Source organism: Ailuropoda melanoleuca, chromosome 6, assembly GCF_002007445.2.
Source record: "Ailuropoda melanoleuca isolate Jingjing chromosome 6, ASM200744v2, whole genome shotgun sequence".
NCBI classification, from domain to species: domain Eukaryota; kingdom Metazoa; phylum Chordata; class Mammalia; order Carnivora; family Ursidae; genus Ailuropoda; species Ailuropoda melanoleuca.
Genome location: NC_048223.1, coordinates 42,509,122 through 42,523,881, shown reverse-complemented (window position 1 = coordinate 42,523,881; position 14,760 = coordinate 42,509,122). Strand labels below are relative to the sequence as shown.

The following is a 14,760-nucleotide window of genomic DNA, read 5'->3' as shown; positions in this document are numbered from 1 at the left end:
TGGCTGGGCATGATGGGCCACCTCCACACACTGACTGCAAGCGGCCAGAGGGAACACTTTCTGGGTTAGCCTCAGCCTCTGCTCTGGCACTTCTGCTTCTGAGACCATCTTCTCCTGAGGCCGGGTTGGGCAGAAAGCAGCCAGGACGCCTGCATGTTCCTGTCTCTGAACCTGTTGCACACAGGGAGAGCCGAGGACAGGTGGCAGGTGTGGGGCGCCTGAGCGCAGCTTCCCTCCCGGCTCGGATGGCAGCGCTCCCCCACCTCAGATCCCCCCTTCAGTCCTGACCTCATCCCAGGGCTCTCTGCCTTTGCTGGTTCTTTCATCCCTCAGAGCTCCGGCTCCTCTCCCTCCTCTGCCTTCCAGTGGCATCTGCTTCCGAACACGCCGAGAAAGCCCAAGCCGTCAGGAGAATTCCACAGGCTTCCCCACCCTGCTCTCTGAGCTCTATGCTCAGTTTCCCTTCTCTGCTGTTACTAGGTGGGCCTTGCCTCCTCAGGGTAACCCTTCCACCTGACACCCCATTCCCTACAGCACTGTTCAGCAGCTCTGGCCATTCTCCCCTCTCTGTGGTCACCATCACACAAGCTTCTTGGTTCTTCCGAGAGGAAAAGATCCTCCTCTCAGCCTTTCTTCTCTTGAGGTGTTGCCCATTCTCTCATTCTCCCTGCAGCAGAGCCCTTCAAAGGTTGTGCGGATTGCCTGTCTCCAGCTCAGTTGTGAGCCCCACCCCCACAGTTCAGTAGGGCCCCCAACCCCTCACCCCCATCTGGCTGCTGCCATTCTCACTCGTGCTGACAAATGTGGGCCTCCCTCCTGCCTGGTACACATAGTCCGCATTCTCTTGGTTTCCCCCTGCCTGGCTGGTTCCTCATCTCCCCGAAATCAACACATTAAAGAACCCCAGCACTCAGTCTTCAGATAAAAAAATAATTACACACACACACATATGTGTATACACACACACACACACACTCATTCCCTTGGCACCCTCATCGAATCCCCTATTGTTAAATGCCATCTGTACATAGCCCAGGATGCTTTCCTTCTACATGCAGCTACACACCAGATGTGCCAGGGAACGCTAGATGACAGTGTGGAACAAGCACCCAAACATCTCAGTGGCTAGCCGCGACAAGGGCGCATTCCTTGCTTGTGCTGCCTGTCCACCACCGGTCAGCCAGGGCTTCTACTTACTGTTCAGGACCCCTGGCTGGCGGGGGTTCCCTACTCCTATGAGCAGCCTGTGGACACAGAACCTCAGGGGACGCCATGGCAGGCACTGGAGCATGGAGCACCCCCATCTTGTGGCACATCTAGCTAGTGTCCTCCCTGCTATTACCATAAGCAGTTTTTAGAACGGGTACCTACACGCACACGTCAATAAATGTCTAACTTCGTAAACTTCACAAGCAACGATCCACTTCCACGAGCAACAGAGTTCATGTTTTCACAACCTTCCCTGCCTGCAAAAGAGTGAGAACAAAGTCTGTGGGCACTAAGGATTGTGCCCAGCGAGGGAGGGTTTCCCAGTTGGGTGCTGGTAAATGTTAAACAACCAGCTGTCTCTGAAACCCCAAAGCCCTGATTTGGACTGTTTGCCAATTACCGTGGTACAAACACCCGCTCCGTGGCTGACCTCCACCAAGATTCTCACAAGCGGCTCACCAAACTTTAGCTCCAGTGAGCTGGTATGGCCCAGATCTGGCACTGTCCTGGTTTTGCCCTAAACTCCTTCATCACACCGTTTGACCTACTCTCCTGAAGAAGAATGAACAGGGAGGGGACATACACCCAGTCACTGTCACAACAGCTGGTGTGCATTAAGACTGGTATTAGTTAGTCATTAGTTGATTCTGACGCTTTAACAAAAAAAGATCCCAAATAATGTGTACACCAATGTTCTCAGCAGCGTTACTCACAATAGAAAACAGGTGGAAACCACCCAAGTGTCCGCCAACAGATGAATGGACAAAGAAAACATGGTATGTATCTACAATGGAAGACCACTCGGCCTTAAAAAGGAATGAAGTTCTGACACAGGCTACAGCAAGGATGAGCCTTGGAAACTATGCTAAGTGAAATAAACTGGACAGAAAAGGACATTGTATGATTCCACTTACATGAAGACCTAGGATAGTCAAATTCATCGACAGAAAGTAAAACAGTGGTTCCCAGGGGCTGGGAGGTTGGGGGGAATAAGGAGTTAGTGCTTCACGGGTACGAAGTTTCTGTCTGGGATGATGAAAAGTTCTGGAAATGGATAGTGGTGATAGTGGCACAGCCACGGGGAGGTACTTAATGCCACTTAACTGTACACTTAAAAATGCTTGCAATGGTCAATGTTGTGTCAGATATATTTTACCACAGTAAAACAGTTTTAAAGAAGTCTCAAAATAATAGAGGCTTTCACACCATTTCTGTTGCTCACGAAAGGCCGAACAGGTGTTCCGGGGCTGGCAAGGTGAGCTGGTGTTCCCTGGATATGAAGCCACGGCCGTGTGGGCTTCCCCGTCATGGTCCGCATGGCTACTCCCACTGCCCGCATCCCAGCAGCACTGCAGCCAGAGAGAGGAGGGAACATGGCAGCGGGGGCCACGCCCCTTCCCTTTGCGAGTACAGCTTGGATATTGCTCACGTGACCTCCCCTTTTATCCCATTAATCAGAGGTATTTATCCCAGCAGAGGCTGGGACATATAGTCTTTCATGCAGACAGGTATGGGTCCAGCTAAAAATTCTACTACTCTATAAAAGGGGGAGAATGGATATCGGGATATAGTTAGTAATTCCACTCAAAAGCCATAATAACCTTGTAGAGTAACCACTATTACCCCCATTTTAGAGAAGAGCCTGAGATGCAGTGATTAACTTGCCAGAAACCCAAAATCCTGAAAAATCTGAAAACCCTGCTCTGTCTGGCTCTGAAGCCTGAGCTTTTCCAACACACCATGCTCATTCCCTCCAAGGAGTGACGTTCATCTGATGGCACCTCCAGAGAGATTGCAAAGAAAGCCTGGACTGGGAGCGGGGCGTGGGGACCCACACAGACTCAACCCTAGTGGCAGTTGGGATGGTGGCTGTGAAGTGACTTCGAGTTGTTAAATGGCCATCCGTGTGGCACCTCCTGGACTCAGCTCTTCACTGGCCCGCAGGAACTGCTTATTAAGTGCTCAGGAATTTTCTGAGCTGGTTGGTAAACAGAAGCATTATAAAATTAAATCATATAAATTTACAATTAAATTAGAAAAACAAAGATAATACTCAGATGTGTCACTTCCTAAATGTTTCACTACGGTTTACTCTTCTCTATGCTGTTGGGGTTATTTACTTGGATGGTTCTCTGCACAGTGGAAGTACCATGTAACGGTGAGCTGCTGCCCGTTTCCTGCCCACTCTGTTCAGTAACATCACCGTGGTAACCTGATATCAGCCTTGGTGGGGGGAGGATATTTGCAACACAGAAATCAGCCAAAGTTACAATCAGAGCGTTTGGCTGCTCACTGGCACGCGCTGTATATATGTGCAAAAGTGATGACCCTGGGGTAATGGGGAAGCAGCCTGCAGGGCTGGGTTAGAGAAGGCACGCGCCTCCGTGCCTCTCTCCCTTCCCTCCTGCATTCTGACCTCTCAGTAAAAACACCTGCAGAAGTTTCCTGACTGCATTTTTTTTTACAGCAGTTTCACGCTGCCTTGAAGTTCAATTACTTTTCTCCTTGCAGAGTTGAATGCTCTGTTATTACGCACGCGCACATTAGGGATTAGCATGTCTTCTTGGAAAATTGACCTCTTTATCATTATGTAATTCTCTTCTTTATTCCCGGTAACTTTCCTTGCTTGGAATTCCGCTCCGTCTGAAATTAACGCACAACTACTCCAGCTCCCTCCACAGGTGTTAGCATGGTATGTGTTTCTCCATCCATTTACTCTTAATCTATATGTGTCTTTATATCTAAAGCGGTTTCTTGTGAGCAACATATAGTTGGGTCTGGTTTTGGGATCCACCCTGACAATCTCTGACTTTTAACTAGTGTACTGATGTTTAAAGTGATTTTTTATATAGTTGGATTAATATCCAACATATTCATTACTGTTTTCTATTTGTTGCCTTTGTTCTATATTCTTATTTTTGCCTTCCACTCTTTTTCAGCCTTCTGTGGTTTTAACTGAGTATTTTATTATTTCATTTTCCCTTCTTTGTCAGCATATCAGCTATACTTCCTTTCTTACCTTTTGTTGCCCTAGAGCGTGCAATGGACATTTGCAGCTAATCCAAGTTCATTTTCAAGTAATACTCTACCACTTCACAGGTAGTGTGAGGACCTTATGACAATCATCATCTGATTTCCTCCTCCACCCCTTCTCTCCTTGCTGTCACTCGTTTCTCTTACCCATACGCAGATACGTACCTTAGCTTACCCTGTCAAATACACCGTTGGTATTGTTTTGAGCAAATGTGTCTGTTAGATCAATTAAAAGTAAGAAAAATGAAAGTCTTGGGGGTATTTGGGTGGCTCAGTCAGTTAAGCATTCAACGTTTTATTTCAGCTCAGGTCTTGATCTCAGGGTTGTGAGTTCAAACCCCACGTTGGGTGTGGAGCCTACTTTAAAAAAAAAAAAGGAAAAAGAAACTTTTTATTTTATTCCCATTACACATATGTTACATAGTCCTACAATCCTTGGATATTCTGATCTTTTTTTTTTTCTAGTCCTTGTTCCCCTTTTCAGTTTTCAAGGAATCTATTGATAGACCCTGCAGCTCACAGAGTCGTTCCTCAGCCATGCCCAATCTGCTCAGAAACCCACCAAAGCAGTCTGTTTCTGTTACTGTTTGATCTCCAGCAGTTCGTGGGTTTTTTGGTTCCTTCTCAGGATTCCCACTCCTGCTGACGTTGTCCATCTGCTCCTATGCGCTGTCTACTTTATCCCCTGGGGCCCTCTGTGTACGTGTCCTAGTTGTTTTAAATTCCTGGCCTGGTCATTCCAGCGGCCCTGTCTTGTCTGGTTCTGACGCTTGCTCCGTCTCTGCAAATTGTGGTTTTGTCTTTCAATGTGCCCTGTGCTTTTTCCTTCAAGACAGAGCTGAGGTGCTGGATACGAGGATCTGTAAATTGGCCTTCAGTGCTGTGCCGGTGGTGTGTGGGGGAGAGGAAGCCTCCCGCAGTCCTGTGAGTAGGGCTCCGTCTCCTAGTGAACCAGTGTTCTGGACTGTGAACTTCACAGAGTTTCTTAGTTTGCGCACACCCCCCCACTTAGGTGGAACAGATGACCAGAGTTGGCTGGAGTTGAGAATTTGCCTTTGGAACCCAGATCAGCGAACTGGTTTCCTGAGAGCAGGCCTCCAGGAAAACAGAGTGCTTGGTGCATTGCAAAATGGTTCTGTTTCCCTCCCCTGCCAGAAGCCTGAGATTTGTTCCAGATATTTATGGTGGGAATCAGGTGGAGCTTCTGCAGGTAAGTGTCACAATACCGTAGCGCCCCTGTCATCGGGCCCCCTGGAGTGAACTCCCAGCCGTGCACGCTGAGCTCCAGCCACGGGCCGTTACAGGGGAGGCGCTCCCACCCACATGCTGGCTCCCACCACAGCGTCCACCCTCCCAGTCTGCTCAGGGAAGCCAGGATGCCCCATATTCACCCATCTCCCCAGTCTTGGGGGCAGAGGTTGGCCTGTGTCTTCCTCTCTTTTATGGTCCAAGTAGAGTTGTGGACCTCCGTGCCTGCTGCTTTCACTTGTCGGGATGAAGTGGTAACTTCCAAGCTCCTTACACGAGGAGCCGAACCCTAAATCCCTGCATGCTTTGAGGTGGAATTTCTGGTAAAGTGTTCAGGGGTCAGTGGAGAAAAATGATCGGGGCTGGTGTCCACATGCCTATTGTCGCTTTCGGAGGCTCCACTCATGGCTGCCTGAGCCCCGTGCCCACTTTCATTCTCACAAGTCGCTGTGTGAGTCAAGGGCCCTCTTCCTTCCCAGAAGCTGGAGGCAGGAGCCAGGAGGGAGGAGTGATGGGCAGGGACAAACGGCCTGTTTCCCTCTCAGACGGTCAGTCAGGCCATAATGTGGCGCCCCCTGCCCAGCACTGGGTTCATTATGTGATGTGCAGGCGTTGGGGGCTGGAGGGTCAGGGAGAGAAGATGCACAGCCAGGGAGAGGCTGAAGGTGATCCTGAGCATAATTCAGCGGGGGCAGGAGGATGCTGCTTCCCCGGGAATCCCGGGTCACCGCCCAAGAGCTCAGCGTCTCTCTTACCAAGACCACATGCAAGCACCCACGCCTCACCTTCAGAAGAAAGAAAACCACAATCAAAACCAGCAATAAAAGATGGGAGTCTCCTGCCTCATTTCTCTGTGCTAAAAACAAAAGCAGAATGTAGGAAACTTGACCTAGAATGCAAAGCTGAATTTCCTCAGCCCCAAGCACGGCCTCCTTCTCTGCAAGGACTGTCTTCACGGTCCAGAAATGTGTTCTGGTTCTGCAAAGGGCAAGGATGGGCTGGTAGTGTCCCCGTTCGGCCCCAGCAGCTAGGCCTTTACACCCCTGGCTGGCTCAGCGCCAAGTGCAGGCTGTGACCTTGGCCAGGCAGATGTGAGGCAGCCAGCCATGCAGTCCTTCTTCATGCCTGCCACACACAGGAGTGCTTGCACGCCGTGTGTGGGGCTGAAGTCTCAGCAGGGCTTTATTTGCTCCTCTAGACCAAGAAGGGGTGAAATGTTCACCTCACAATTTCCAGCTGTGTGGCCTGAACACACTCCCTTATTTCTGACTCTAAGCCTCTGATGCCTTTTTTATAAAATGGGGTGTGAAGACTCCATGAGCTCAGAGCATGGGAGCCCGGGGCAGATGTATCTTTGTCCCCTCTCTTCCTGGCCCTCATCCCCATCTTCCATGAGGTGGCAAGACCCTCCTCTCCTTCATTCTCTCCATCACACATTGTTCACCCTCATTTCTCTCACTTCCTTGGGGGCCAGGTTCCTGTCAGCACTGTTGGCTGAGGGGACTCTTTTCAAAACATCTGTCCAGCTTCCAGAATTCCAGGATCAAGGTCTCTAGAAGAACAATGATCACCGCCCCCCACCCCGGCCCCCGCTACTCCCTGCTTCCTCACTTAAAGTCTCAGTGGTGTCCTGGAGCTCCCAGGCTGCAGTAGCTTCCCTTTGCTGCTGTATAAATACCACAAGGTTAATAATAGCTTAAACCAACAGAAATCCACTGTCTTCCAGTTCTGGATCTCAGAAGTCCAAGAAGGGCCTCTCTGAACCAAGGTCAAGGTGCCCACAAGGCTATGCTCTTTTCCTGAGGCTCAAGGGGAGAGGCTGTCTCCTGGCATGTCCCAGCCTCCCCTAGCCCATGGCCTCCTCCTATCTTCAAAGCCAGCAACGTCGAATTGAGTGCTTTGCGCCTTCACATCCCCGTGACTTTGACTTTCCTGCCTCCCTCTTCCACATTTAAAGATCCTTGTGATTACATTGGGCCTGCCTGGATACTTCAGGATGCTCTCCCTACTTTAAGGTCAGCTGATTGGTAATCGAAATCCTCCCTCCTCATGGACACTATGTATTCACAGGTTTCAGGAATTAAGGCACTGAATTTGCTGGGGGCGCCATTATTCTGTCTATCACACAGGCCCAGGTCAGAATGGCCTACGGGGTCTTCTCCATACAGTGCAGCCGGAGGAGCTTTCAAAACACAAGTCAGTCAGCCATCTCCTGGCTGCACCTGTCCACGGATATTAAGGAAAAGATCTTGAACCAAATCCCCTAGGCCTGGACTGTCTGGCCCCTGCTTTCCTCTTTGGCCTCATCTTGGGCCTCTCTCCTTTCCCTCCTCCTGACCTACAAGCTTCAAATAGTCCCTCATCCTCCCCCAACTCTGTTCTGACACCTGGCCTTTGCAAGACTGTTCCCTCTGTGGAAACTGCCCTTCTCTTTCCACTCCACGTGCTGAGTGTCCTCAGCTTCTAGGTCTTGGCCTAAGGGTCACTCCTCAGGGAAGGCCCTCACCTCCCTGAGGAGGCTGTCCACATGTCCACCCTTGCATTTGCCATGATTTGTTTAACAGCTACTCAGGTGAAAATCACCATGGGGACAGTGTGGTCGGCAGAAGGATGCCCCTTCTCCAAGGATGTCCACGCCCAAGTCCCCAGAGCCTGGGACTACAGTACCTTGCTTGCAAAGGGGCTTCGCAGGTGTGATCAAGGTAAGGCTCTTGAGATGGGAGATTAGCCAAGATTACCCAAATGGGCCCAAGGTCATCACAAGGGTCCTTATAAGAAGGCAGCAAGAGAGCCGGAAGTGAGAAAGAGCCTTTAGGAGGATAGAACTGGAGGTGGGAGTAATGTACTCTGAAGACGGAGGAAGGGGCGAGAACCAAGAAGTACAGACAGCCTCTGATGCTGGGGAAGGCCAGAAACAGGCTCTCCTCTGAGGCCTTCGGAAGAAGCCAGCCCTGCTGACACCTGGATTTTAGACTTCTGACCTCCAGAACTATAAGACAGTAAGTTTGTGTTGTTTTAAGGCACAAGCCTGTGTTAATTTATTACAGCCGTTTGTAGGCAACTGATCGAAACAGGAGCTGAGTCTCTGTCTACTCGACATGGTATCATGCGAGCCCAAGACAGAGCTTCCTACATAGCATAGGCTTCCTATATAGTCAAGGTGGATGAAAAACGAACCTGGCAGCTGCTACCGAATAAAACGCCCACCATTCAGCGGTAGTGGCCCCCAGCTTCTCACTGCCCTTCATGTGTATGCTTCCTTGCCGGCATTCCGCAGACTTCACGTGCGAACAACCACAAAAGGAAGGCTAGGAGGACATGCTGCAGCTTTGGGAAAGATCGGGACGGGCTACGTCTCCTACTGCTGTCCGGCCTTCAGGGCCACAGCCTGCAGCCCAGGTGCCTTGGATACCAAGGAAGAGGCTGTCCTGCGGGAGAAGCCTTTACAGGCCACTTACTCATAGGAGCAGGAAGAGCTTCCAGGGCCTCTGATTGGGTGGGGGTGCCTTTTGACGTACATGGTCCCAGGGAGGCGCCAGGCCAGGCTGCATAGACTGGGCACCCCGCAACCCTGCTCCCCTGCATCCCCCCATCCCATCCTGCACCCCCCACTGCGCTGGGTGCCCAAATGAATGGAGCTCATAGCCAGAACTTTGACAGCTTCTCATGTTAGGAGAGCAGGGAGCCAACAAAGGAGGTGCAAGTGTAGCAGGAGGCCGAGGGTGGAGACAATGAATCAGGGGGAAGGGTGGGGGGCGCTTAAGGAGGGAATTCAAACGTGTCCACAATGTTTAAGTCCTTAAAAATAAAAGAATCTGAATATGACAAAATACTAACGTTTGTTGAATCTAAAAGTGGGTTATATTCTGTCACTTTTTCTGCATTTAAAATTCTTGAAGAAGAATAGAAAAATGGACAAAGTACTGCTCTCTGATACGTATTCATAAAGGAGTCGCACGAATTCTCTATCACACACACACACTGGTTTTTACACAGGCTAGCTGCCCACCCTTTCTCCTTTTCTTCCCATCACTAAATCGTTTTCTGTGTATGTAGAACTTATATAATTACAGTAAGTAGTCTTAGTGCTTTTTACAAATTCAATGAGTTTTCTTATCGATTTAATTATTTTAACACATTGTTCGAGTTAATTAACTTTTACCGAGTTGATTTACTTTTATAGTCAAAAAAGGTTTTTAAGCTTAACAAAAAAGATTTTTAGAAGTCAACATAAAAATGCATGTTTATTACTAAAATTGTAGTTTTAAAAACATTTATCTGCATTTTCCAATCACCCTACCAGCCACTACCCAGACATAAACCCTTTTAAGATTTTATATATTTCCTTTTGCTTCCATTTAAATACAGGTGAAAATATGTGATTGACACAGATTTGTGTTCTTTTATCCCTTCGCGTTGCACCATAAGCATTTTATCATATCATTAAGAACTTTTTCGAAGCATAATGTTAATGGGTCCTCAACATTCATTATAGTATATATACCATAAACTGTTTCCGCGCCCCTCCTTGCTAGCATTTAGAATATTCTGTTGTCTCGCTGCCGTGCTGAGGCAAACATCTCTGTGTGTGAATCTTTGATCCGCAGTGTGTTTGTTTCCTCAGGGCAGATTCTAGAATTGGAGTTACCAGGTGAAAGTGTGGCGCACAGTGTGTGCGTAAAGTTCTTGATATCAGCCGCCAAATCGCTGCTGGGAAGGATGTTACCATGCCATGTGGCCATTAGAGAATATCTGTGTGCCAGTCAGCTTAGCAAGAATTTCCGAAACCTATTGCATTGGTGTGATTTGCTTTTCTTTCATGAGTTAACTTGAACATTTTTTTGCTTACCTGGCTGGAGCGTTTTCAGGTCTGATTGGCTCACGCTCTCTCTGGGATCTGGGCCCCGCCCCTGCCGGCAAGTGAAAGCCCTTTATCTACGAAGGACAGCATCCCTTTGTCTACTTTGTCCTTGCAAACCATTTTGCCCCAGTTTACATTAGCTCCTGCTCCAGGTAGGCCTCCCTCGGTGGTGAGTCTTTGATTCTAGAGTGGCAGCTCGCCCTTTGACCTTGTTTCTGTGATGGGTCCAGAGGTCCTGGACCCTACAATTTTCCCAGCTTTCTCTAGAGAACTGGACAAATGACTGCTCTGTGCTTTACGTGTCAGAGCTGAAGCCAGAAGAGACTTCTTTGGGAGCTTTTAACTTCTGAATTCAATTTCTCTAATGGTTATAGGACTATTTAACCATTAAAGAAGTTGGATTTGTAATTAAAAAGCTCCCAAAAAGACATCTCTAGGCCCAGATGGTTGTACTGGAGAAGTCTACCAAACACTGAATAGTTCTAGACCTTCTTAAAATGCTCTGCCTGAGTGATTTTCTAGATCTAATCCTTTTTCTATTACTACAGATTTTCATTTTTAACCTAAAATGTATTCGTAGTTTGTATGTCTAGTTATGTATTTGTCTTCAGTATTGACCACTAGAATATGGGTTGCAGTTACTCTGCCTTGCATGCTTCTTAACCACCATGTTCACTTTATATTTTAGCATATTTTCTATTCTTCCAACGGAAAGCTTCAGCTCTCTTTCCTTTCTCTATTACTTTCTGACTTTGCTGATAGAATTTTTTTTTAAGATTTTATTTATTTATTTGACACAGAGAGAGAGACAGCCAGCGAGAGAGGGAACACAAGCAGGGGGAGTGGGAGAGGAAAAAGCAGGCTCCGAGCGGAGGAGCCTGATGTGGGGCTCGATCTCATAACGCCGGGATCACGCCCTGAGCCAAAGGCAGACGCTTAACCGCTGTGCCACCCAGGTGCCCCTGCTGATAGAATTTTAAACATGCGCCGAGAGAAACAAAGGATCCCTTGTACCAACTGCCTCTGAGGTACTGTGACAGAGCCCCTTTGGATTTTCATTGGCATAAAAGCAAAAACAACAAGAAAACAGTGGAAAAACTCAATCGCTTTCCTGCTTTGTCATCTTCACTCAATTCAAAGACTGCTTTCCCTTCCTTGCTTTCTGTGGCCGTGGAGGGCAATGCCATCGGCACCATGATTAAACATTGCACCAGGGGCCCTTGGAGGCAAGAACCATGTCCTAACCCCAAGCTCCTTGTCTCCCTCTTCCAGACTGTAGCACAGTCCAACAGAAAGGCCAGGAGAAGCAGGGCAGCAAGAGTACAGTTTGGGACAGTCACTTCAGTTTTGTTCCAGGGCCAGCAGAAGTCTCGAGAGGTCCCCTGAGCCAGAATTCCAAAAACCAGGCTGTACGTCCAACGCACCCAGGAAGCTTGTCAAATACAGACTCCCAGCCTCCGTGCTGAGGGAATCTGAGTCAGTAGGCTGGGCCTCAGAAGTTTTAACAAGAACCCCAAGTTTACTGTGCTGGGTGACCAGTTTTGGAAAGCTTCAATGGAGTGCATTCCTCTACCTCCATGAAACCATCCCCCTATACAGGCCTCAGAACCCAGAAGAGGGCTTCTTTCTTGGGGATCTTTTTTAGAAAACTATTTTTGGTTTTCTCTTCCTGGTGGTGATCAGTTCATAAACTTTCCTGACTAATTCCCCTGCAGCTCCAGTGTACGCAAGTTGGCCCCTGAGCAGGACAACCATAGGACCTTGAGTCAAAGCAAGAGATGAGAAGTCTGCTTGAGTTTAATTTCCCAGCAAGCGGTATGAATGCTATTGCCGCATAATGGGTCCCCACCTCCACAGCCAAGATCAGGATTTTAAAAGCAGCAGGTGGAGATGCTGCTGTTCTCACCAGAACCAGGCCTGTGAACCTCCTTTGGTAGGTAATGCTCATGGCCCTGCTGAGCAGGCTGGCCCCTCACAAAGCAGTGGCCCTACACATCTTCCACCAGGACCTCCTTGCTCTACTGACCTCTCCCTATCTGGCTCCAAGGCCATTTCTCCGGCCTTGTCTCATTCACCCCCAAGTCCTGAGCACAGCAGCCATGTCCCAGCATCTGCTGGGCAAATGCCCCCATCCAGAGCAGAGCTCCTCATAATGGTCTTTGCCAGCAGCCCAGAACTTGTCAGACAAGTGTGTTTTCCATCTGGCTTATCCAATCCTGACCAAATTCGCTCAAAGCAATACCTGCTTCAATCCCTTTCTTGCACTTTGTCCTCTTTTGATCTGCTGGAGGAGCTACTGCTGAGAACGGCCAAAGGTTCAATCAGCTTGACACTGCATCACTGTGTGCCTAACTGCCCCGGGAGCCCAGGAACGGAATTCCAAGGAAGTGAGGACTAGGACCTTGCTAGTCCATCCTCAGATGTGTGGTTCTGCCTCATAAGGGTTTTCCTTCTATAATGCTGGCCTGGCCGCTCCCTGCTTCCATGGTGGAGCGGAGCTGTGCGAGTGCTGCAAAGCAGGACGGCCACATTCGGTGAAATCAGGTCACCAGGTATGTCTGCTTTCCTTGCACTCTGGGAAATAGGACTTCACATGGTCCTGCATTCTCCTGACAACTGCTGAGAACCTGATTTTCTTGGAGGGCGTTACCTTTGGGCAGATTAAATGGCCCTCCCACTTTCTTCTCCAAGGTCCTTCCACGTTCCATCCTTCCCACCCCACGAAGGAGCAGGGTGATGCTGTTCAGGGCCTAGCACTTAACCATTCCCAGGGTAGGACAGTCTAGATTGTAAGGCTTGTTTTCTTTTTATCTTACCCTCAAGACGATCATGTATGATTGTGCAGTCTGTGCACTGCACAACTCCATAGGATGCCATTTACACAGACTAAGGTGAATGAGGCAATGCCCTGCTAACCCTAATCGTTCACACTTCTTGTCTCACCCAGATGCTTCCTCATCCATCTCTGTCATGTGCCTCTAAGTCAGGGGTTGGCAAACTTTGGCCCACAGACTGGCTGCCTGGTTTTGTAATATTGCGTTGGCACACAGCCACACCCATTCATTTACATGTTTCTATGACTACTTTTGCACTGAAAGGGCAGAATTGAGTAGTTCTGGCAGAGGCCATATGCCCACAAAACAGAAAAAAAAATACTATCTGGCCCTTTATAGAACATGTGTGCCAATCTCTGCTCTGAATGGGAGGTGCTCAGGATCTTGATTCTTTCACCCAGTTGACCAAAGCCTCCAGCTGTAGCACCCCAAGGAGGGCCTCCCCAGTGCTCTGAAGTCACCAGAAAGGTCAGACACACCTGGATTTGTCCACAGCCTCTGTTCTCTCATTTTGCAAATCATTTAGCCTCTCAGGGCTCTGTCTTATCCATGGGTTTGGTGGGAGTGGGGCCTATGAGACCTTCAGCCAGTTCCTAAGAACATTCTACATGTGAGAACCGGAGTCTGAGTGGCGATTTCTCACCGAGGTTGAGAGGGTCAGATGAGATGGGTCACGAAAATGCATGTGGCACGCAGCTCTTACCCACTCAATGCCAGTTTTCTTAGTTTCCTATTTTTGTCTTCTTCTCCTCTACCACCCCAAAACCTCCCCAAAACCTTCATACCCAGCGTGAGGATGCCACCAGGGCGCTCCGAGGGGCTTGGGAGGTGGGCGGGGCATTTCTGACAGATGCTTGGTGTACTGGGTTAGGGTCTGGAGGCCATAGTCATGAACATCAATTTACCTCTGAAGGAGTGACCACACCAGGATGACCCTGTTCCCCAACTCTGGGTCCTGCCTCCTTCAGCCCATGTCACCACTATTTAGAAGATGACCCCCTGTCCATGGGGGCTGTCAGAGAACATTAGCCAGGAAAGGCCTCCAGCTCAGGGTGGCCCTGCTCTCTGTGCTAGCCGTGGCTGAGGGCCTACACTGCAACTCCAACCCAGAGACAGTTCAGGGCTGGGTGAGGAGAGAGGACTTTTGTTCTCTGGCTCGACCTCTTTACTCCCTGTAGGGCTCCCATCGCTCATTCTAAAAAATCCAGGAGGAGTCCCTCCAAGCTTTCCCTGACCACTCAGTGGTGCGGGGATAAGGAAACACAAAATAACTCTAAGTCAGGTGGGCTGAGAACCACAGAGAAGGTTGGGTGTGGGCAAAGCAGCAGGGAGAGGGCCAGAGTATTTCATTAATGAACCACAAATCTCAGTACTCAGGGTCCCAAGTAAGTGAAGCTCTGCTCTGCCCCTATGGGACCAAGGGACTGTCACCAGCTCTTGTCCCCCCAGACACCGAGAAAGGAAAGGTAGCTGAACCCAGGAAACCTACTGAAAGGGAGTTGCCTCCTCCATCAAGTTTACCAACATGGCAGGCAGTGACTGCTGGTGACAAAGAGGAAGGTCAGAGTCCACTGA

At 49.2% G+C, this 14,760-nt stretch overlaps 1 protein-coding gene across 2 annotated transcripts in view; it reads right to left on the bottom strand.

Annotated features, from left to right (window-relative positions):
* Window positions 1-4,692: 4,692 nt before the first annotated feature.
* Window positions 4,693-14,760, bottom strand: part of ABHD5 (abhydrolase domain containing 5, lysophosphatidic acid acyltransferase) — a 54,058-nt gene continuing 43,990 nt past the window's right edge. For both annotated transcript variants that reach the window (XR_004626055.1, XM_034662335.1), the window contains one exon: window positions 4,693-6,275. The gene's annotated coding sequence lies outside the window, so the exon portion shown is untranslated. The remainder of the gene's footprint in view (window positions 6,276-14,760) is intronic.